The sequence below is a fragment of the Poecilia formosa genome, unplaced genomic scaffold (assembly GCF_000485575.1).
Source record: "Poecilia formosa unplaced genomic scaffold, Poecilia_formosa-5.1.2 Scaffold42, whole genome shotgun sequence".
Classification (NCBI taxonomy): Eukaryota; Metazoa; Chordata; class Actinopteri; order Cyprinodontiformes; family Poeciliidae; genus Poecilia; species Poecilia formosa.
The window spans coordinates 2,516,088-2,540,860 of NW_006799981.1; the positions used below are offsets into that span (position 1 = coordinate 2,516,088).

Genomic DNA, 24,773 nt, shown 5'->3' on the forward strand with positions numbered 1-24,773 from the left:
TGGTTTAACTGCTGTATGTGCTGTACAATGGCTGCTGGAAAAGACAAGTGTTTTGTTGATGACTTTCCATTTAGAAACCACTTGTTGCACTTTTACTGGTTCCGCTTCTGCATTTCAAAGATGTATGGTTGTATAATTGTGCATGTGTTTGCAGCCATTTTCACGTGTGAGTGTAAACACTGAGTTAGGGGGCGTGGCCAACAGGAGCTTATTTGGATTTAAAGTGACAAGAAGATATTAAAACAGTTCATTCTGAAAGGAGATGAAAATAGGCAGCACAGACCAGACTAAAATCTCACTATCTAAGAATGACTTTGTGCAAAAAATGTAATGAACATAGACCTACTCTAACCTGTTCAGGGAAGCATGACATGTCACCTTTAAATCTACTGTTCTGGACCAATGTTAAAAAACAAAAATCATCTAAAATGTCTATAATCCAGGAAGAACGGTTACTGACTGCATGTTTCAGGACAGAGACGCTCCACCTTTGTTTTCACACTGCAACCAGCGTTAACACCTCAGTGAGTGTCAGCTGTGATGTGGATGATTAATATCTTACACATCCAACTGTGTGGGAATGTGACTGAGGGTGGAGATGAATCCAGGTTTGGCTGCCGTCACTGATCTGGTTGAAATTAAGTATTTTTTTTCTGCTCTTATACAACACACATGCACTGGCTCCTCCAACACAAGACGGTGCTCGCCGTCTCTTCACACAGACAAACACACTGGTCTAGCAGGCTTAGGGCTCAGATTCCCCAGCTTCCCTTGATGTCTCATTAGCAGCAAAAACAGGCTTCCTCCTGTTAAGCCAGAAAAATGAGATGGGTTGAGGGTGTTCGTGTGTGTGTGTGTGTGTGTGTGTGCTTTGTTAGGGTGGAGGTGGGGTTTCCTCAAGGGTACTTTAGCAGAGCGCAGGTGAGCCATGGAGCTTGCTGTCTAGCATGCTGGCTTGGTAACTGCAGTGTTATTGCCTCCAGAAGTGTTCCTGTAAATGAGGGCTGCTTACCTGCCTGCTTGCCTGCCTGCCTGCATTCCCCCCAGCCTTCCTCTGGCAGCCCATCCCATAAAGCTTGGGTGACAGAGCAGGTAATAAACGGATTGAACACAATGAGTCAGCACTTTAGCCTCCATTTAATTTCATCTGAATGCAGCGCTGACCCACTCCTCCCACTCATCTTATCCCTTAAAGGGATAGGTCAGTATTTTTGTCGTGAGGTTACGTTAGAAGGTTCCAAGGAGTTAATATCTTACTTGTAGGAGCTAAAGCTCTTGGCAACTTTATTTCATACGAATCCAGATTAGTCGGTCCTGGAGGCTGAAGTTAAGGGCAGGTGTTGGAGGGGCAAATACCAAATCAGGCCTTTACCACAGTGAAAAATAATATTAACGTTTAACATGGGGTCACAGCTTCTTTATGTGGTTATTTGTGCAGCATCTCTATTCTTCCCACGTGAAACACTGACTAATAACCAAATATGTAAAACCTCAAAAAAATAACTATTCAAAAGCTAAGAGATTACAACAGCTAAGAGTTCACTTTAGCTGTTGTAACATTTTTGTTTTTTACAACCAAGGTAATCCAGATTAATTGGTCCTGAAATCCAAACCTAACAGCTTATATAAAAGAGTTTGAGACCAAAGTGGATTTTTACCATCTTGAAACAACTTCAATCAACAAATCAACATAATTACACTTTATGCAAACGTTGATGTCAGAACTTTTAACCCATCATCCCATTTGCCTTAGTTGGTTGTTTAAACAGAAATGCTTGATTAATCATGCAGGAAATGGAGGTTGGAGGCAGTGTACCATAGATGATATACTTATGTCAAACACATCCAAAAATGTGTTTGAAACATTTAATAGTTTGATATATGACCATCCCCCCCTCCCCCCCACAAAATTAGCTAATATGCATGTGACATTACTAATCTCATGCTACATTATGCAGACTCTCTGCCTACACTGATGAAGATCCTCACATTTAATTAGCCCCACCCAGTTTTTGATTAATGTAACTAAGACAATCAAGATTTGACGACTTGAGGGGAATCAAAGTCCCAGTTGATCCTTGAACATTGGAAAAATAATAAAACTACAGAGTAAAGCTGCACATACACTTCAAAATAGCTGCATATCTAAAGCAAGACAAAAATGCCAAAGCTATGAAAACACCTAAAATGCTTTGTAGTTGATACATTTTCTTTCATAAGTGAAGGCACATGCTAGAAAAGAAAAGTGTGACAGCAGCTAAAATAATCATTGAATTCCTTCCAATGTTTTTGAGACTGGAGTTGTCTTAAGAAGGTGGAAGTGCTATTGCCTTCTGAGACAAGCCAGTAGCTTCAACCTATCTTGGATTCACACTAAATGAAAACACCAAAAGAGTCATCTACTGCAAGTAATATATTAGGTTTAAGAATAAAACAGAACCTCACTTCAAATTTACAGAACTATCCCTTTAAGCCTCCCCATTCCACCACTTTCCCCCGTCCTTGCAGCAGACCAAACCTCTCTCCGTCCCCTGAGTCAGAACGGGAGATTTTAAATCTGTGGAGATAAGTCAGCGTTACAACCATGCACAGCCAGTGTCTCCAGCTGGAAGTGAGCGGTAAATCAAAAGTGCGTGCTTCCACCGTATCCTTCCTTTATTATTTTTGGTGTGCAGCCTCCTAAACTTGGTCCTGCTGACAGTGAGTGTTGGTGTTTGAGAGGACAGGAGGAGGAGGAGGTGGGGGCTAAAGTGGGAATGTAGGCCACACATTCCTTTCCTAGGAGCTGTCTCAACACAAGCAAACAGTGCTGCCCAACCGCACCGAGATTCCACGTAGTTTCTTTGAGTTTTCTTCTTGCTTCTTGCCCGGCTGTGCATGACTTGCTCCAAACACATATTTCTGAAACCGATTTGTTTCCTTCCGTTAAACAAATCCATATTTTCTCTTTGTGCTACATCAGAATAATTTTTTTTTCTCTTTCTGTCATGCAGTAAAGTGCATACTTAGATAAAGGGGTTTAAAATGTGTTATAACTCTTCATAGCATAAGATTCTTTGTCATCTGTTGCCTCAAAATGGGTTATCCCTGCATACTTCCTCTTTCTTCTGCACTCTGTATGTGTCATAAGTCCTCCAAAGGACTTATGACAATAATAGCCAGACCTTTTCTTTCCTTCATCTCATTCTGCTTTTCTATCCCCTTCAATCGCCCCTCTCTCTCTCTTTCCTCTTTCTTCTTATTTTTATCTCCCTGCCTTTGTTTCTTATGCAGCTGCAGTACAATAACAGTGTTTGAGTGCAATATTCCAGACAGGACTTTGGTTTAAATAAGCACCCCCGAGGCCATGTAATAACCCAACAACCCCCTCCGTCCTGGTCTCCTTGTCAGTCCCTCAGCACTCAGGCCCGGTCCACAACACGATCCTCCTCTCACACACACACACACACGCACACACAGACACTACCAGCCTCTCATTGAGCCAACCAGCCAGGCAGCCAAACCACCATAGGAAAAATACAGAGCATGGAACTGTGATTCACAGTCCTGATATAGAATATCACCTCCTCCCTTTTCCCAGCTCCAACAGCTGGTTTCCTGGAAGCTAGTTTTTGTGGTGTGAGTTCAGCGAGGGGGAAAGGCGGGGGTAATCAAGGAGGCCCTGCCTCTGCTCCTTCACTAGCCTTTTCCTACCTCCCCAAAATGTCTGCTCCAGTCTTTACTGGCAGCTTTTGTTTATGTAAATGCAAGAACATGAACGGTTGCTAAACATGGCTTGACGTAATTTAGGTTGTCTTCTAATGACATCAGTCAGGGTCATGGTTTTCACATGCCGAAGGTCCCCTCGTGTTTGGGGGGACGGTGAAAAGGTTGAAGCGGAGGAGGGACTGCTTCTTCCCACTGCTGTCAAAGTTAGATTAAAGATTCCCCTGAGAAAGAACTAAACCTGCAGATGGCTTTACAGTTGATGGCTGAAGAGACTCTATGAAAAATGACCTAACCATGACACTAATCTTTAAGAATAAAAACAGAATTAGACTGCTTTGCAAAGGAGATCATAACACTTCAAAATTGCTGGGATTCAGTGTAGCAGACCAAAACAAATTAGTGTATGCTGTTAGGTCATGAGAAAAATGATACATGGTTTTTGAAATACTCCAACTTGTGCTAAGTCTCTTTTACTGTGATGCCTATAAATAAAATCCAGCGCAAAAATGTCTATTAGTAAATGAAGTTCAACTGGGTGAAGTTTAATCTCAGCCTTAATGAAGTTGATCTGTAAAGGCCTCTGAGATTTGTTAGAAAACACTGGTGGAAAAACAGCATCATGAAGACCAAAATACACGCAAAATGGGCCAGAAGCAGACAGAAAGCCCATGTTTACTCTGGAGGAGCTGTAGAAAACCACATCTCAGTTCTCCTAACAGGACAACTAATAACTGTGTACTGCACAAGGCTGGTTTTTGTGGAAAAGTGGTAAGAAGAAAGCAGTTCCCACAAGCCAGGATGGGAAGAAGATGCTCTGGTCAGTTGAGCCCAAAGCTGAACTTATTGGCCTTTATGGAAAGCATAAGCTAAGACTACTCATCTCCCTCAGCTCTCTGTGGTTATGGTTTTGGTGTGTCTTCCTTCCATAGGTTTAGGGAAACTGGTCAGAGCTGGTGCTTAGATGGGTGTAACAGACTGGGAATCCAGGAAGAAAAGCTGTGAAAGACTTAAAAGGCCAGTGTTATGAACTTCCCAGGAACAAAGTGCCATTTTATAGCACAATCAAGTAACTATTTTACCTTCAGTTGTTAGAAAAATGCTGGGGATATCAAACATGACTTAAAAGTAATTTGACTTTGTAAATCAACGTCTTGAAATTGGGCCTCTGTCTCTTTAAGAAGCTCCTGCTCTTTCTGACACTCTGCCTTCAGGAAGTCATCACAACAATATGTTTCCATGAAGCTGTTTACATTGTTCGTAGGAGTGTTGCACTTAGAAGTAGTTTTCATAATAAGCTCAGCAGATACGCAGCTCTACCAGGAGTTTGCTAATTGTTGCTGCCGCTAGTCTGCAGGAACCGAGTGGGGGAGACTGTTTTGCACAGCTGAACGGCTGATATTAAAGGGTTTCTCAAAAATGCAGCATCAAAGCAACACTCCAGGTCTGTTTTTGATAAGGGAATAATATTATGACATTATAACATTTTCATATTATAACGTTAATCTGAAAATTAGTCAGTTCTACTTAATACTGCCCCTTTAAAACTGAGGTTCAACCTCCAACAATAAATATAGAGTCAGAGTTACAATGGAAAAACTTACTAATACATCAGAATAGCCCAGTCAAAGTCCTAACATAGGTTTTCCATTTAATCTCACTGAGCTTGAGCTATTTTTGCAAAGAAGACTTGTATCTATATTGGTTGGTTCTACAAAGTAGTGACTCAGCGAAAGAAATACTTTTAAAACCATGCATCACTTCCCAGTTGTCGACTACTTTGATTCAGTCTTTCAAATAAAATCTCCATAATACACATTCAGGCTTGTGGCTCTGAAGTGCAGAAATGCGAAAAGCTTCAAGTTGTTTGTAATACTTTTGCAAGTCAATGTATCCACGGCGTTACAGAATCACTTCTCATCCTATGCACAGTAAGAAAAAGCGTTTTCTCAGCTGCAAGTGGAGTGCCCTTAACCTACTTTGGAGAGCATATCAAGTCATATGTCTCCGTGGCCTTTCCTGTCTACACAATGACCCCTGAGTAGAAGAGAAGAATAGGAGCGGCGCTTACTTCCCTCCTGTGCATGAACAGCCTAATTTAGGAAAGCGTGTCAGTGTGAACCTTTGTCACGTTGCTGGGCTCAGAATATCCATTGTTCCCTTGATAGAGTCATTCCACTTTGAAAAGGCTTTCAAGCGAGCGGAGAATATCCTGCATCCTGCACCCGTACGGACACATCTGCATTTGTACACACATACTTCTCAATTCAGCACTCACTCGCTCGCTCACCCCTCCACAACATATGCACAGCATCGGGAAATTAAGAATGGAAGTGGGCTTAGATGAGATCATGAGTTCTTTGCGTCATTGGGTACATTTGATATGGTCTGCCTGAAAAGCCATCTGTTCCAGGTGGATGGTGCCAGGTACAGTCATCAGAAACGGAAAGCTCCTATACACTACCATCATGGCGAAAATAATAAAAAAGAGAGAGAGAGCGCTCTGTAGATTTATCAGGTTGTAGAGCCACCTTTAACAGCAATAACTCTAAGTAGTTGCTTTCTCTCTGACTGTATCAGTTTCTCACGTCATTGTGGAGGAATATTCGCCAGATCGTCTTTATAAAATATTGCTTCAGCTCGCTGGGGTTTGATCGGTTAGACTGGGCCAAACCAATTCAACGTGATTCTTTTCATTTTCTGTTCATTAGCTAATGTGTTGGAGATCATTGACCCATGGCTTCAGCTATGGGTGCATCCATAGCTGAAGCCATGGATGCATCCATGAATGCATCCATATTTTGGCTTCATCTGTCCAAAAGATGTTGTGGCAGAAGCCTGTTAGTTTCAATTATAACTTTACAAATTGAGTTATGCTACTTTATGCTTTTTAGTCAACAAAGCCATCACAACATACTTTTTGTGATGCCATAACCTTTGACATTAAACATGCTAACTCAACCTTATGAATTATTACATTTTCTAAATGTCTACCATTGATAGAACTTTTTTTGTTCCTCTGGTACTATATTAGCTGTTATTTGTAGCAGATCAGACAGGAAATGGGCAAAGAGAGAAGCAAGGAAGACATGCAGCAAAGATCCTTTCCTGATGTTAATAAAAACCTTTGCTAAAAGTGACGGAACCTTTTATCAAATCGAAATAACTTTTACCAGTGATGATATAACCACAGAACATCCTCTATCAACCTTTATAATATCAACAGAACCATTTTCAACATTAATAAAGCCTTTTCTACATTTTAATGAAACATTTGATGAAGCACTTTTGGCATTTTTAGAACCTTTTCTGGCATTAAAAAAAAAAACAATTTCCGAGAGTAATATAACCTTTTCTTGCATTGATGGAAACTTTTCTGACATTAATAGAGTCTTTAACCATAGAATATTTTCTATTGTTGATGGAATTAATGTTGAAACCAACAGTATAGAACCTTAAACTCAACGACCCTTTTGTGACAGTGATAGAACATTTTCTAATGTAAACAAAACATTTTCGAGGAGTTACTGAACATTTTCTGACATTGATAAAAACATTTATACATTATAGAATCTTTTGTTACTGTGACATACTTTTTTGCAACCATAGTAACAAATTTTTCTCTCGTTTCAACTTTGATAGAATGCTTTTTTATGTTGACGGTAGAGATGTGCCAATCGATCGGCCACCGATCATAATCGGCCGATTTCCGTGAAAAAATGTATGATCGGTGATCGCCGATCACGGTCTTTTATTGCCGATCACACAAACCGATCACCTGCATCTCATTTCGCAGCCCGCCTGTGCAGCTGGTCTCCTCTTTCCTTCACTCTGCGCAAACGCGCAGCAACAAATCCTAAGCGATGTGTAACTATAACGCACTGAGTGAATGGGGAAGTTTGCGTGTTGCGGTGGAAAATTGAAGCACGTAGTTCCTTTTTCCACATAATGTAACCGGTGGTGCTTATGATTAAAAAAATAATAATTATGTTATCAGTACCGGTGATCGGCCGTAATCGGCCCTCATAGGTGATCGGAATCGGAATCGGCAGGAAAAAACCCGATCAGCACATCTCTAGTTGACGGCTATTGTCAAGGCCAAGTAATTTAAAACTGGAAGCTTTAGGTGATTTAGCTTTTCTTAAACTATGATGACCGTACGGGGACAAGAAAAAGTCAAATTTATAACCTTAAAAGACATTCGCCTTACAAAGCCCCTCATTGTCACTTATGTGTTAAAGTATTTTTCAGTAAACACGAACATGGCCAGAAGATTAGTTGGAGCACACCAGGCGCTGTTGAATATCTGTAGGTCTGTTGTCCAGGTTTGCGTGCGTTTGACTCTGCAGCTGGATATGTGAGCTCTTACATTTGAGTCTGCAGAGACAGAAAAGCCCCTGTGCCTGTCTGCGGTTGCAGCAGCCCCCACTCTTTCTTTTGTCTCAGGCTGGACAGGTTCGGGGGGAGGATTAACTTTCCATTTCTCTGATCCACTTTTCCACTGAGTGAATTTGTTACGCAGGTCTGGGAATGTGTGTTATGAAGCTGTGTGAGACAGTTAGGGATCATTTAGAACCTCGTTTCCAAAGGTTGATGTGTTTGGGGGCCTATTTCCCTGTCTTCCAACATTTTTTCAACATAAATTATACTTCTGGATGTTGTTTAAAATGGGGAAAAGTTTATTTTTGCATTGCTAATACAGGCATATGATACTTTTGCAGGGTTTGAGCTGTTTCTATATAATTCTTTCCACACTGTTCAGAGCTCTGGTTCTTCTCTTTAGCTCACCTTTTATATTTTCCTCTGGATTTAGGTCTTTGTACCTTGAAGGCATTGGAAGGAGGCTGATTTTCTGTCTGCTAGATGCCATATGCATTGATTGCATCAGAAGATTTAGTCATTATTCTTTTAAAAGCCATAATAATGACCCATTTTCAATTCTTTGACCACATTTTTATTCGAAAATGTACTGAAATTTCAAACATTTACAATCCCACGCAACCCATGTTTCATGCCAGTCCCACCTGGACTTTTTGGTGCAGAAAAGCTCAAGAAGAGTCTCTATTTATCAAAACAAGTAGTTCTAGAAAAACTATTTTAATGGTATCAGTAAAAAAAACAAAAACAAAAAAACAAAAAAAAACCCAGCTCTGAGTAGGATATGTAAGTCCTCACATTTTTAGTTTCTTTTTAGATGTATACAGTATTTCTACACAGTTTTAAAATTAGCCAGAATTTTTCCAATTCTGGATAATGGAAAAAAAAGAAACTGCTTACTTCCAGATTTTACTCCTTAATAATAATCTAAAAGAAGCATTTTCTGAAGAACAAAGAGCTTTTACCTTGATATTTCTTTAGATAATGGCCAGTTTCCATAAGTCTCCGTACCAACTCATGGATTTTTGGGGGGTTTTAAGTTACAGACAGAATCTGCAGATAAATTCATGCAACTTTTACTAAAAAAACAAACGAGAAAGACCCATATCCATTCAGGATTTTGTGTGCCAGTGTAAGTTTGTCCAAATACCAGAAAAAAAGAAGTGAAATAGTCCTTTACCACACTACTAAATCCAAAGCCAACTTCTGAATTGTGTTGTTTTTTGATCTGTACATAAAGATGAGTAAATCAAAGTGTTTTATACTCTAATGTCAACAGTTTTGGGAGAAACCTGGAAAAAATATGTGACTTTGAAATGGAAACTTTATGGGAACCCTGCCTTTATTTCCTTTTCATTTCAAATTCTCGTCATTTCAGATCACAGTAATTGTTTCCTCCTGCTCTTTTTATGTTCGCCGACATCACGCTCTGCAGCCGGACAATGTTCTGTTAAAAGACGCAGGTTTAAGTGCACTACAGTTTATTGCTGCGGTATATCTCTGATTTGCACGAGTTCAGCAGAGCATCATTCAAACCACAGGGCAGCCATGTAAAATAGGTGAATCCTTCAGGAGACGGTATTAAAAGCCTCCATCAAGGCAGCTGGAGAGGAGAGAGCTGAGGTATTCCTTTGATGTGGGTGGTTCAGATATTAAATAATTAAGTTTTAGGAGATTAAAGTTTCAGAAGCTAATTTGGTCCCCTCCATGGCCTGTCACTCTGAGGCTTGAAGAGTCTGCAGCCTGCAGACGGCTGGTGAATAAGTGTGACTCACTTCCTGCATGCGGCTCGGCTGGAGAAACCCTATATCTGAAACAGGAAGTTCATCCAGGGCACACTGCATCTCTGACTCAGAGCAAGGGGTGACGCCATTTTTTTTTTCTTTTTTGTTGTTGTTGTACAAGTTTTCAGGAATTCAATCCTCTGCGAGTTCGAGCAACAAAGAGGCACACAGTGCAGCTTCGCTTCCCCTCCTGTTTCGCTCCATAAACATTCGCCACGGTTTGCTGACAGCTCTGGTGTTACATGGAAAGAAGTTCATCTGCTGATGCAAGAAGAATGCGTTGCTTGTGCAAGCCTGGATTTCAGAGCTATTAAATGGGAGGAGATTCAGGTTGAGATGCTGCTTCGTGACAGCGGAAGGGGGGGGTGGAGAGACTGAACAGCCCGGAGGTGAAAGCTGGGTTATTTTTGTCTGGAATGTGTCTCTCTGCTGACATTGAAACCTAATTTTCAGGCACCTTGAGGATGACACAAACCAAGTTGCAAGTAATTGATATGTATGAGGGCATATAAACGCAAGAAGACTGTCCTTCAGGACAAACAACAGGCTGTTTGAAGGCGATGTGAGGACACGGTGGTGAATTACATGTCCTGCCGTCTTCTCTGTCTCTTTGGGACCTGTTCCGGTGCAGCAACTCTGAATGTCTTCAGGAATGACTCAAAGTCCTGACACAGTAATGGGGAAATAATGGATTCTATCTTTCAAAAGGCTTCAGATTTGCGTGATAAGGCCTGCAGACGTGTTTGTCTCAGGCTTCATCCTTGCTGTTGCCCCTATGAGGCTCAAACTGACCCTGGAGCTTTGAAATGTGAAACCCAAACGTCTGGTTCAGCTGCTCTCCGTCAGCGGCCCTGAACTCGCACCCAGAGCGCTTTTGTTTAAGATTCCTCTCTGGAAAATTAGCCTTCGACGAGGCAAATGTGTGGCCCATGCTTATGATTATTTATTCAAATCTCCTCCAGTGACGTCATGTTGATTTAACAGCCAGGGTGACACGCTCACAGCCTCCCACCCCAGGTGTGTTCATCATGCCCGATGCAAAGCTGCTGTCAACTTGGCCAGCAGTGTGTTTTGACTGTCAAGAGTCAGGAGTTCGCTGAGGGCAGTGTTGCTATGTTGCAGGGGAAAACAGGCCGCCTGTTGTCATGCGGGCCAGAGGGCTGCTGGAATGGTGAGCCAAAGCCCCGCGGTGAAATCAGTTTCTGGAGGAGGACTATGCTGAAGAACGGGCCCCTGTGGGCCATTTACAGCATGCTGAACCAGCATTTCTCTCATCTTGCCGGAGGAAAAACAAACACAAACTGAACAAAAACACACCCCTCCACTGTTTCAGTACTAGTTTCTGTCTGTTGCATCACATAAAAAACAAGTTAGCAATGTTAGACAGCAAAGTATGCTTCGGAATGATAGCTTTGAACTTCTACGATGTTCTTTATTTGCTTGTGGATTGCAACACTTCAGCTCAGCCTCCTGGAAAACAATCTCAAGAGCTAATATGATGTCTTGTAAAAAATATTCTGACATTATTTTTTTCCCCACACATCTTGCGACCAATTTCAAAGTATTCTTTTGGTATTTATTGTAATAGCTATTACACTGACTAGCATGGGTTTTGCATAAATGTGAAGTGAAAGGAAAATATGGAACAGCCTGCATAAATCTAAACTTCATAAAAACCATATTTTGCTGCAGTTACATCTGCAGGTCAGTATGTCTAGAGACTGAAATATTTTCCCATTTTCCAGCTTTGATTGACAGCATCTGCAAAAGTAACACATGGAAATGCTTTGATCTGAGCTCTTAAAGGTTTTCTCTGGCCCACATGGCATTTTGCATAAAGGCCAACAATTTAAACTTTGGTTTTATCTGACCAGAGCACCTTCTCTTGTGTCCTCCACATGACTTGTTGTAAACTCTGTACAGAACTTCTCATGCTCTCTTCTTGCCATTCTTCCATAAAGGCTGGATCTGTGGAGAGCATGACTAATCGTTGTTTCATTAACAGATTTTCCCATCTGCAGTTCCTCTGAATCTGATTAATGCTCTCCTTATCCAGCCTGTCAGTTTAGGTGGGCTGCCAATATCTTGTTAAGTTCACTCTTTCCATTTTCACACGAAGGTTTCAACAGTGCTGTGTGATATAATGAAGGGCGGGATATTTTTTTGCAACGTAACCTTGGTTTAAACTTCTCCAATATGTTCTCCCTGACTTATCTGCTGTGTTCTTCTGATGCTCTTCGAGAAACCATTAAGGATTTCACAGAGCTGCTAGATTTCTACTGAGATTAAATTACACGCATTAATTACCTATTTAAAGACTTTTAAAGTTGTGCTGGAGTTTCTTCAGGTGCGTCAGGATAAAGAGGGGAGAATGCAAATGAATGTGTCCTTAAAAAGCCGAAATGTCTTAAATTAACTTTAAAAAAAGATAAGTTAGCCCTCAATATGCTAATTTTGTTTTACATTGTGTCCAGAAAAGGACTATTTAATCTTGTATATTTTTTCACGCTGGACTTTTATGTCAACAAAAAGTTTAAGTTGGACTCAGATATCTTTGTTGTACCTATTTGAATTATAATCTAAAAATAATAGGAAAGTATCCTACATGAATTTGTGCACGTGGTTGGCCTAATCACATTTTAACATTCTGAGATTTTTGTAAAATCAGAAGTTTGTGGTTTCCGTTCTGTTTCACACTCCGCTTCAGAAAGCGGTGGTAGTGCAGATTAAAAGCTCTTTGCCGGTAAGATTAAAGAAGAAGGAGACTCAAGACTACTGCTAACTAGCTGCCTGCATACCTTGCTAGCATTTTTGCTGTCAAGGGTAAGTTCAAATTTGTCACTTATCACTACGTTTGTAGATTTCTGTGAAGATATCGGTTTAAAATTTCATGGTCTTGAAGTCTTAAATTTATGTTTTTGAAACTTGCAGAAATCCTGTTTTTAATTAAGAAAATGTGAGAACCATCAACCATGTGTCACTTTTCCTTCTTCTTTACAATTATCCATAAATCTCTGTTGATAAAATCCCAACGCCTTGCTTGTGATAAAGAACTATTTCCAGAAAATGTATTCTACATCCTCTACATTTCATATTTTTGTCTCATAATATAATAAAACAACCAAATATAATTTGGGATTATATAAATATAATCTCATAATATAATAAAACAACCAAAAATATTTGTCATTCAGCTATTTATTTTATGTCAGACCTTTTAATACCTCTTAAGAGCCTTCATGGCATATATCCATTAATACTGTATAGATGTGTGTGTGTGTGTGTGTGTGTTTGTGTGTGGAATACAGGTGTTTTCCTTTTTAATACTGTAAAATAAAATAGGATGAAATGACACACAGACACTAAATCTTACTAATTTATTCATAATATCAGACCAGCCACAACACAGAGCATTTTAATAACAGTCACCAAGGGAATGTCATCATCATCTCCAGATAAATACACAATATAATCATTAAAACAACAATCACAACAACAAGTACGGGGGTGTTCTTCAGCGAGTAGCCAGAGCTCCTCGGCTGAACCCTCTTTTTGTACACCATGCTCCAACCTCGAAAAGGTTCACCTCTGTCGTTTTTGCCTCCTTCTCTCCACTGAGATAATGTCTTGGCTGCCTCAAGGAATGGTCTGCACCCTACAGATGAAAGAAAGCACTGATGACAGGTGGGGGGGAAAAAAGGAGAGCAAACACAACCTTGCGGGGCGTGTTTTTTTAGTGGTGGCAGCTACACAAAAGACCCACAGCTCCGTTGATCCCTCCGTCCCAGGATATGGTGGCCAGGCATGCTGGAGCTCTGCCTGCATCTGTGCTCCTGTGCAGACTAGCTCCACTTTAGCTGCAGGCTAGGAGGGAGGAACTGCGGGCAGGGTGTGTCTGTTTCACCATGGAAGCAGGTGGGCAGATTGCTCTCAGAGGTAGGAGGGAAAGGAGATGGAGCAGGTGTTGTGGTGGCGCTGGCTCTCCCTCCCCGGCAGCCATGGAGCTCTGCCAGTCACCTTTTATATGGCAGACACAAAGGAAAGCCATGTAAATGTAAAAAAAAACAACAACAGAGTAGCAGTTGCTTTTATCATCATGAACATCCATTTTACTGTGGGCTTTTCCTTTCAGTTGCTCCATATCTTTTAACAAATCCTTCAGGTCATATGAGTTTACATAGACCAAACCAGGCAAACTGGATTAAACCGTTTCTGCAGATATTAGCACATGAGGCTGTTATGCTAAACCTACTTCTACTTAACTGGCACAGTTCTGGCAGCTGACCGGAAATTAAATCTTGATGAAGAAGGTTTTAAAAAAAAAAATAAAAAATTATTGGAGACATCTTTTCTTTTTTTTCTTCATGCAACTAATGAGACAAGAAATAAGTAGAGGGAAAGTACAGGAGTGCAGCAAAAAGTGTGAATCCTAGCCCAGGGTCTTTCTGCGTGGAGTTTGCTTGTTTTCCCTGCACATGTGTGGCTTTTCTCACACATGTGCAGAAAAGCACATGTGTGCTTTTCTGCACACATTCTGGAATTACCTAATTGCCTTTAGGTAATTCCAGAGGAATTACCTAAAGGCAATTCCTCTGGATTGCCTTTAGGTATGAGTGCGTGTTGTGTGCATGGTTGTCACGTTACAACCTCCTACCTCACTGCGTTTATTTGAGGATTTCAGTTGAGTGACCAACACAAAGTAGTGCATAAATATGAAGTATTTCAAAATTTAAAAACAACTCTGAAAAGTGTGCGATGTATTTGTATTCAGTATCCTGTAGTCTGGCCCATAAATACAATCCAGTCAAATCATCTGCCTGTAAAAGTCCAGCTGCGTGTGATCAAATCTCAGTATAAATCCGACTGTTCTGTGAAGGCCTCAGAGGTTTGTTCAAGAACATAAAACAATGAACAAAGCTTAAAGAAAACAAAAAAAATACTAAGACATCAGAGCTTATTTTAAGTTAATAATTCCTTAATATTGATTTTAGAAAGTACTAGATACAGATTTTTTAACTTAAATAAGACATTTTCTCCATGTTTTAAGTGAAATGTCCTTCCTGTGGAACTAGCACTTAAAAAAAATCAATATTAAGGAATTATTAACTTAAAACAAGCTCCTATATCTTATACAAAATTTGTTTGTAAGCAGAAACGATGCAGAAAATACTTGGTAAATATTTTGTTGTTTTACATTGTAAAACAATATACCAGGTTTTGAACTTAAACTCTCCGTGATACCTGTTCAGTGCATCAGCTAAAAGGGGGAAGAGTGTGGAACAAGTGCTGGACAACTATTATTTTTATGTTCCATAAATCTAACCTTTGTTGAAAATATAACAGAAGGCATTCATGGCCTTCCATATATTGGCCACAAAATAACATTTTGTGGCCAATATGCGAAACACCATTACCCTGAACACACCATCCGCACACAGCTGACACATGGTGGTGGCTGCATCATGCTGTGGCGGCACTTATATTCAACAGCTCTTCAGATGAAAACAAGTTTATGTTGTTTACAGCTGAGCTTTATATTCTGGTTTGAAGGTCATGTGTTACTGAAGAGGGACCGAGACATAAAACTACAAATAATCAACCAAGTATGAACCGGAAAAACAAACAGGAAGAGGGTAGCATGGTTTATTCTTTACACATTTATGAGCTCATGCTCTGTTTCTGTATTAAACCATGAAGAGAAATACCTTGAAATTGAGGCCATGAATAGCGCCTGTGTAAATGGGCTTAGTTGATTCTAAGACTTGATGTATATGTGAGGTAGGGCTTGTCGTTTGGTCACTTTCACCAGACGGCAGAGATTTTTTTTTATTATTATTATTATTCTTTTGCTTCTTTTTTTCGGCGGTTGTCCCAGATATCCGACAATGTTTAATCTAGGCCAGCTCCACAGCAGGGTAGCCAAGGGGAAACCAAGGAGCCAAGTTAACTAGTTCATGTCACTCATCAACTTATTTTAACAGATGTGGGATGCCTTTAGTGAGACGAAAATAAAGGCAGAAGCTCCCATGAAGCGTTTCCACTTTCAGATACTTTTGACCTGCTTTCGGCTGCACGTTCCCATCCCTGGATGACTCCTCCGACTCTAAGCAGCTTACTTCTTTTTTTTTTTTCCATTTACATTTTTTTTTTTTTTTTTTTTTCATTTACATTCACTTCTCCATTGCAGTGAAAGAAGAAAAAAAAAGGTGGTGGGGGTGATACTCAGGCTTGGGCTAAACAAAGCAGCTGCTGTCATAAGCTATCAGATTTTAATAAGGCATAACCTAGTCCTGGGTGGGCGAGGGAAGCCGCTGTTTTTCTATTTCCTTTTATAGACTGCACCAACATGCCCCCTGGGAGACTGCACGCCATGACTCATGTCTCCAGTGTTTCTGGTCCAGACTCCAACCCACACCCCCTCCCTGTTTCTATCCCTGAACATCACCGCTCTTCCTCCCCCGACTCTCTATAAGTGGCTTCGTGTTTTCCATTCCCCTCGATGCGTTCGCTGTTTGCATTTATCTGCATATTCTGATTTCATTCATGAAACTTAAAGTTGTGTCTGATAGCATGCAAAAAAAAAAAAAAAAAAGAAGACATACAACAAAAAGTGGGGGAGAGATTGAAGGGTGATGAACGCGATAAGCCAGCTGAATCAGTTCCATGTAAACAGTAGCTACAGTACAGACGACGGCCATTTCCCAGAACTGTTGTGGTGAAACGGCAGCGTCAATATGGGGGGATGTCTCTCTTTTTCTCTCTCTCTCCCTCTTTTTCTATCTGTCTGCCTTTCCCAGCACAGCAGCCTGCAGGCTTTTCGCCGTCACGTGGTCGGCTTGTCCTTTCCCTTCCCCTTCCTGCCTCTCTGTTTGGTTATATTCCAGTCACGGCACCCCAGCCCAGCCCGCCCCGCCCCTCGTTGCTCTGTTAGGTCACCCGCCTTGTTTGCTCAGATGGAACAGAAGAGGAAATGAAAGCTCTGAGTGCACTGTTAACCCATCCCTTACTCGCTGCTCCATTATTGTGTGCATGCCTTCTAATTTTCCCTGGGCTCTTTCATTGTTTTGATGAGGATTTGCTTCTATGGCAGGATGCTGTTTGTCCTTTTGAAGTGTGCTGCCAAGGAATAATACATTAAAAGCCTGGCATAAAATAAAGCAGCAATTCCAAATAGGATGGAGACAATTTTGTGTCTTGCAAAATTAATTATTACCCATTGAAGGTTTTCACGTTTGCCCTTTATGCAGCGTAAATGCATTTTAAGTGGATTTTGTGATAGATTATCCCCGAAAGTAGTGCATAATTGTACAACTGAAGGAAAATTATACTTTATTTGCTGCTTCTTTTTTTTTTCAAATAAAAAAATGTGAAAAGTGTTGCACATCTAATCACCTTTCTTTTCTTTGATATCCCTAAGTCAAACCTGGTGCAATCAATTTTCTTCAGAAATTACTTAAGTTGTGAAAATAATTTATGTTGCGGTTAAAAAAAAAGTTAATATAATTCTAATTGGTTATTTCATTTATTAAGGGAAACAAAGCTTTGCAAATTATCTTCATGAAAGTTTTGTGATAACTGGTACTAAGTCTTTAACATCCCTCTAAAAGGATCTAGGCCCACAACGTGACGTGTTGTTTAAATTCAGCCGGAGGATCCTTCAGCATAAACAGCCTGTTTAAGGTCAAACCACACACACCAGGTTTAAGGTCACCCTTTGACTAGGCCACAATCATTTTACTCCCACATAATGTTTTTGAGCAAACGGATATTTTCTCCTCCAGGTTTTTGAAATGGCTAATTTTCCAGAGACTTAAAAACATTAACTTATTGACAAAAAGCGGAGGAGTGTTTTTTTTTTTTTTAAGCAATTGTTTTTAGAAGTAGTAAAGACTGAAGTGGAAGAACAAAAACATGCAAAACGTAAACTTTGCATACTATGTCCAACTTTATGACTGAGGCAGGAAGTGTTTTTTTTTAAAGTCTTTTAGCTTACTTCATTTTGTCAGACAGGTTACATTTAAATTATTTCTTGGCTTTACTTCCAAGGTAGTAATTACGCCTTGGTCTCACCAGTGAAATTTAACTGCATCGTTGGTCGGCTGTTCCTGCTCTCGATGCTTTATTGGCGGCGTCTTTTATTTTATTCTAGTTCTATCTTGTCAAGATAATTAGACTGTTTTTATAGTGTAAGACAAATTTCTGGCTCTAGACTTTCAAGAGGCTTGCTCTAAAAGACTTGCAACCTCCGTTGAAGTGAAATATAGATTAAGAAGGCTTCGACTCAGCGCAGGGTTAAATATAAACCCAAACCACACTTTGTATTTTTCCAGAGAAGTTTGTGGTTGTAATGTGAGATAATGTGGCAAAATTAATGGGGTATGAAAACTTTTGCAGGGCAATAATGTATGACTTCACCATAAAAGTGCTGCGTCAGTGTTGAAATAACATCTTTCCACAAAACATGTGACTGTCTTTGTGTTTGCACACTATCTAAACAACGTGTGCATGTGTGGGAGCACATGTTAGCTTTTTGCTCGTGCTTATCCTGGACTCGGCCAATCTCTTGGTTTCTACACAACGAGGTCAGAACAACACGGACACCACAGTAGCTGAATGGCCATTTTGGGTAAAAGCTCTCCGCAATAATAAATAGCTTCTGGCACGGAGAAGTTGTTTCCCAGCTGCAGCTCGGAGCCAAAGCACAGAATTAACTCCAATACCGCTGTGGAAAAACATCGCCCATCCAAACCCACATACCTTCTCAGAGTCTTTGAGCAGCTTGTAATCCTTCAGTGGCAAGAGGACTCTCAGAAACACACCAGCTCATGGCTGCCAGGCGAATTACTGCACAGTTAGTGTGTGGAAAATACAGTTCTCTCTGCTCACCCAAACGGGTGAGGAGAAGCTTTTATTGGGGGGGACAGAATAAATATTTCCCTGATTTCCAATCTGCTGCGTTTTGCCTCCGCTTGGCCACAGCTGGTTGCTGTGTTTGCTGGAAGCTCAGAGATGCCTTTACAAGGGAAGATAAGCCTTGAAAGCACAAAACAGCTGCCTTGAATTTTTCCAGTGCTCCATGCTTATTTTGAAGGCGCTCCAAAAATATTTGGAGCGGTTTAAGGGGGGGGATAATGTGAACTTTATCCTCTCTCAGAGGAAGGGAAGGAAAACAAATATTCCACAATCTGCAAGGTCTGCATACGTGTTGGTTAAACAGTGAAGAAATGCACCAACGTCCTGTGAGTCACTCATTAATTCAAGTCTTTCATCTTGATCACGCAGTGTCGTTATCTCCAATCAGTCCACACACATGTGAGGAACGGCTTGTGCAAACTGACAAGGCTGCAGTTTGTGCTGAGTTGTGACTACAAGAGCTGCGCTGTGTTAGCCTTGCACTGACATGTCATCATGCTGGCCTCGGTGACCAAATACGCTGCGATTCGTGGAATAAACGGGAACACGGGCCACTTTAAACAAATCACTCACAGGGTCTGTTTTGTAATCGAGTCAAATAAACAGGATAAGCCGGATGGTAAACAGTAGGAGGAGGGCAGGGCGGCGCTCAGGCCACTCAGGTGCTGCTCAGAGGGGTGGTGTTGGTCAGCCACCCTGCTGTTGGAAGCTTTCCAGCTCTGTAAGTTGGTGAGGAGGAAGGTGAAGGTGGACGACCCAAATGTAGAAAAACAAGCTGGGACGCAGCCAACAAAGAGGAAATGTTAACTTAAAGTGGATGAATTATGCAAAGTTCACATTTTGTACATTTTTGTACTTTTGTTTGGGTTTTAAAAACAGCCCAGCCGCTTAACCCTTGTGTTTACAAATGGGGTCCAACCGACCCCACAGCCGTAAAACTTGTATCATTTGCCACAGTCCTCCACGTTTGCCTCAGTCCTTGCACGCACAAGGGTTAAATAGATTAATGTTTTTAGGTGTCTGGAGAATTAGCCGTCTCAAAAATCTTCAGTAGGCACTGCCCCTCACCTAGCAACCCCAGCCTGTTACCTACCAATCCCAGCAGAGCTCCAAGTGTCACCTAGCAACTCAAGCTGAGCTCCAGCACATTTGGTCAGATGGTTTTACTTCTGTATGTGCTGTACAATGGCTGCTGGAAAGGACAGGTGTTTTGTTGTTGACTTGCCATCCAGAACCCACTTGCTGCATTCTTGTTGGTTGTCCAGGAGGCTCCACTTCTGCTTTTCAAAGATGCACGTTTGTATTATTGCGCATCTGAACTTTATCCTCTCTCTATTTTGCATCTATTTTTATATACGAGTGGAAATGTTGAGTTTATGGGGGGTGGTCAGCAGCAACTTATTTGGATTTAAAGTGACAACAGGCCCCAAAACAACTCATTCTGAAAGTCGCGTGACCAAACTGAAATCTCATTATGTAAGAATGATTTTGTGCAAAAAATGTAATGAGCAAGATTTCTATTGTCCATAAGCCTGTCTTGGTCAAGGAAGCATTATAGGTCACATTTAAAAATGAAAAACACAAGAGTGCACTGCATGTCGCTAGGTTTCAGTTATTGTGACAATTTTAATCACTCAGAAAGGGTTCGTGCCCTTTTTTAATAACTGCATCAGTGCTCTGTATGATCAGTACAACAAAACTAATTGTAAACATTCTATGAAGCATTTCCTGTTTGACTCTAGTCCTCTTTATTCAACAGCAGCTAGATCAGAGGAAGGGCAGAGAGAGAGGAGAAAAATATGCAGCAAATGGCCCGGGGCCAGGAATCGATCCGGGGACGACGGCGTTGAGGACTGCAGCCCCTGTATATGGAGCGCCTGCTCTACCACTGAGCCATGCGGTGCCCTCCTTTCCTGTTTGTTGTAATATGTAGCATCCTGTTGCATTCTGCCTTCTCTGCACTCCATGCAGGACGTATTAATTTTTAACGTTTACTTGTGGATTTTAGAAGGACTATTTCCAATACAGTCTTGAGTCAGAAAGGCGCTGCTCCAAGCCGAGGAGTTGAAGTCTCTCAAGGTTTTGTTTGAGAGGAGAAAAATACTCGCACTGATTCTGGAGGTTTCCTCCTACTTAAAATTGCTTCTTCTGCTTTCAGTTGCTTCAAAGTCAGTGACTTAATGCTATCAACTGGACTTCCTTCATTAACTCTTTAGTCAATTTCCAAAATATGACCTGCCAAATTTGTATTATAATACCAATCGATTTGGATCTTGTGTAATTGGATCAGTTATTGTCACTGCAGTAACGGTCAGTATGTTGAATTGTTTCTGCAAGGCAATGATTTAATCCAATCTGTTGGGTTTCTTTAGGCAGAAACTTTTGACATTAATTTGAATAGTTAATTGAGCATACTGTATTGCTTGATAACTTGGATCACTTTGGATGTATGTGTGACTGAATTGGAATTAATTGTTGCAAAGTTAACATATCACTGCAATCTAATGGGTTCCTGTGATACAGATTTTCTTTACTGGTGTTTTATTTTTTTTGTAAGGTGCCTTGAGTTGATATTTTTGTGAATTGGCACTAAGCTTTATTGAAACTGAATTGAACTTAAAAATAGGCTACGCCTGACTCGGCTAAATTAAAGTGGAGTTAGAATTTTAGAAGTCAAGACAACTGAGAGGTGACTGAGATTGGAGGTTCATTTGGACACATATTTATTTTACTGTCTTCTGACCCTCTTTGTGACCAGTAGGCTGCTGTGACCCGACCAGTTGTACAGACAGACCATCTAGAAAGTGAAGGCTGAAAGCCAGGCTCTGAAAGAGCAGGGCCAGGCCTGGAATGACGCAGGCCCCTGTAAACAGAGAACGCTGAGGAGAGAGCCACGGCCCCTGGGGCCCCTCGGCCCCTCCTGCCCCTCCGAGCACTTCCTGCGTCTGTCATTCTACCAGCATATCCAATCCCTGATCAAAAGCCACGGAGAAAAAAGGGGGGAAAGAAGAGAGAGGAGACAGTGAAGTGAAAAGGGCGCGGGAGGCTGACGTGTACGTTGGAGGGAAAGAGGGGAGAAAACAACAAGCCCCTCTTTATCTGACGGAGAGGCAGCTGCTTGGGCCAGGGCACCTGTGTGCCTGCTGCCTCCCAGGACGGCGCCAAGCTCCGCCTCTGAACTTGCGGGTGCCAGAGCCAGAAAACGCTGCCAAGGCAACACCCCCAACCCCGACGTCTGAAATAAACAATCTTTTGCCCTCGTCTGAGGAGCTTAACCTGTAGATGATCTGCGAGCAGGCCGAGGTTGGGTTGGCACCACCATCATGACTAATTAAAACCTCGTCCACGGGGGTGCGGCATGCTACTGTAGAAAATCCTCAAAGTGGATATAAGCAGAAAAATCTGCATGGTCACCTGCCGTGTTGCACCTTTTTCATATTTTCCGTTAGGACGATGGCAATTTTTCAATATGGCCGACATTTTTGAGCCTTTTAAGGCAATTATTTCCATAAGATGCTGCACATTTTCATGATTTGGATGAATTTTATGTCAAATCATATGCTTTCGCCAACTATAATCATCTTATTCATACAACTTTAAAGTAATAATATATGGAAAAAATCAGATGTTTGTGAGTCTCACACCAGTCAGAGATGAAGATCTGTCTGACAGTCATCTTAATGGGTAGCGTTAGCTCCCACTAACAGCTCAGCATTAGTGAGGCTAAGATTGATAAGCAAATTAGTGGTTAGTGATCCTAATTTTTCAGTTAGCTTTGCACACCACTGACAGTAACTGCTATCCATTTTAGTGCAAGCATCCATTACTCCATTACAACCATGGCGGCCAGTTTGGCAAATGTCTACCAGAAAAAGAAAACACAAAAAATGAAGAAAATATATCTGATGTTTATTTTTCAAAATATGTAGACTATAATTTGACATCAAACAGTTTTATCTATTTGGTAGTTTTAGCGCAAAGAATGTTTTCAGTGACAAAACCCCCCCCCCAAAAAAACAGTAAGTATGAGTTGTGTGGGTCCAATTATGTACGATTTGACACCAATAATATTGGTCTGCAAAAGTACATTTTCCTTGATGACCAAAAAAGGTCACCACTGTCACTATTTCCATAGCTACCGTTGGTCAAAAAAAAAAAAAAAAAAAAAAACCATCAAAGCCCCCTGGGAACATCTGCGCCAAATAAGGTTCTTCTATCCGGATGTGAACAATTTTACTGTAATATTTAACTATCTGCTGCACTAAGTTCTCATTTTTCAAATCGTTCTCTGTATGCAAGCCATGGGAGCAAATCCGACTGTTCGATCATTTGCCTGAGGCTCCACAAAGTTCTGCAGGACTCAGGAGGTACATCTGTTTCAGTGCTATTTCCCAGGCCGGATTAATAAAAAATACTACCACTGAACACATGCTCTGACTCCATGTGCCAGCGCGGACGGGGAAACCTATTACATTTCAGCAGGCGAGGTGAGGACTGCGAGAGCCTTTCCTTGGGATTGGATGTGTCCTCTCTGTTTAGACTCTGCACACTTACAGAGGGAATCACACAGACTCACCGGCAGAGAGGACAAGCCTTGTGCTTTTAAGCAGAAGTGACATCCCATTCATTTAAGCAGGTCAGGGTCTGATGTCCCCCTACCGTCTTATCTTACAAGGCTTAGCTCTGTGAAATGACATTGGCCCAAGTCCAGCACAGACGAGGCAAGCATCCCTGAAGCTGGCCTGCTCTGCACCAAAACCACGCACTCAAATGCTTTTAGCTGAAAGTGGGATTTTTGATTCACCCTTCAATATTATGCAATGTGGGAAAACAGCACCTGCAACTTTAATATATCTTACTTGGAATTTGCTTAATTGCCACGGTTTTCAACTTGTACAAGATAAAATAAAATAAAAAATCAAATACTTTTTGGGGTATATGTATTATTTTTTTCCTAATTTTCACAAATTTACATCTGGACTTTGGCAAATAAATTCTCTCTATGTGGCATCTGTTTTGCAACTAACAACATAAATGAGACCAAGATTAAACCTACGTGGCAAAGATAAAAAATACAAGTCATAAAAGACTAAAACAAATACGATTCCATGCTAAACCAATACCAGTCTTCTTCCACTGGTTTTATTCAGGAGTATCAGAGTAAAAAAAGATGGAAAATGTACATCACATATTTAAGATTTCTATCTAAAATAACAAAAAACAAAAGCAAATATCAACGTCTTTCCACTTCTATTTTTTACTGGTCACGCACTCCTTTGTGTTTTTTTACTGCTTCCAGTCAAAGACGTAGAAGTTTGTGGCTTTAATATGACACAATATGACAAAGAGCAGCAGAGATATGAATACTTTTGCAAGTCACTGTGGAGCCAACGATGACGACGAGCGAACCCGGCACGTTTTTCTACAAACACTAATCCAATTTCCTTTCGACACATTCTCTTTGTTTTCTCAGCTTTTGTTGTTGGCAAGCAGTGATGCAGCAGGAAGAGGAGACAGTTGCCATGGCAATCACAGCCATAGGACTAAATATCCTTGGAGGGAAAGACTTGTGGCAGAGCTGCTCCAGTCAGTTTAATTGTTGGCATCAACGTGCCAATAAAAGCAGACAAAAGCACATGTGCAGAAAGTGTGCAAATGGCAAAGTAGATGCATAATGGGCATGTATGTGAACAGCAGAACATGACACAGTAGGGACAAATGACGCTGTGACAACATGTTGTGGGTTCAGTCATCACCGGCATCAGTCTTTGCTGCCTGATGGGAGGCTACAAATGAAACCCTGTCAGCACAGCTGTACTCTTAGACCGCTATCCGTGTCAGAAGTGTCATCTATCCGGCTTGTCCGCGTCGCTCCTTTCTGAAGGCTTTACTCTTTCATCCCCTCTCATTTAATCTCGCCGTCCTGACAGCGGCGCCCCTGTCCCTGGGTTTTTCCGTGCAGAGTGGGTTCACAGGGATGAGTGCGGTGTGGGA

General features: G+C 41.1%; 2 long non-coding RNA genes across 3 annotated transcripts in view; one reads left to right on the forward strand and one right to left on the reverse strand.

Annotated features, from left to right (window-relative positions):
- LOC107836160 (uncharacterized) lies at positions 1–22,779 on the forward strand. The gene is made up of 2 exons (XR_001662017.1): positions 1–47; positions 19,985–22,779. It is a non-coding gene; the product is annotated as an uncharacterized LOC107836160 (long non-coding RNA).
- LOC103137669 (uncharacterized) overlaps positions 13,227–24,773 on the reverse strand; it is a 21,105-nt gene continuing 9,558 nt past the window's right edge. The window contains exons 1-2 of one of the 2 annotated variants that reach the window (XR_001662016.1): positions 18,624–19,580; positions 13,227–13,883 (exon numbers count right to left, since the gene is read on the reverse strand). This is a non-coding gene — a long non-coding RNA (uncharacterized LOC103137669). Of the gene's footprint in view, positions 13,884–18,623; positions 19,581–24,773 lie in introns of those variants that run through there. The other variant, XR_476177.2, reaches the window with a different exon arrangement.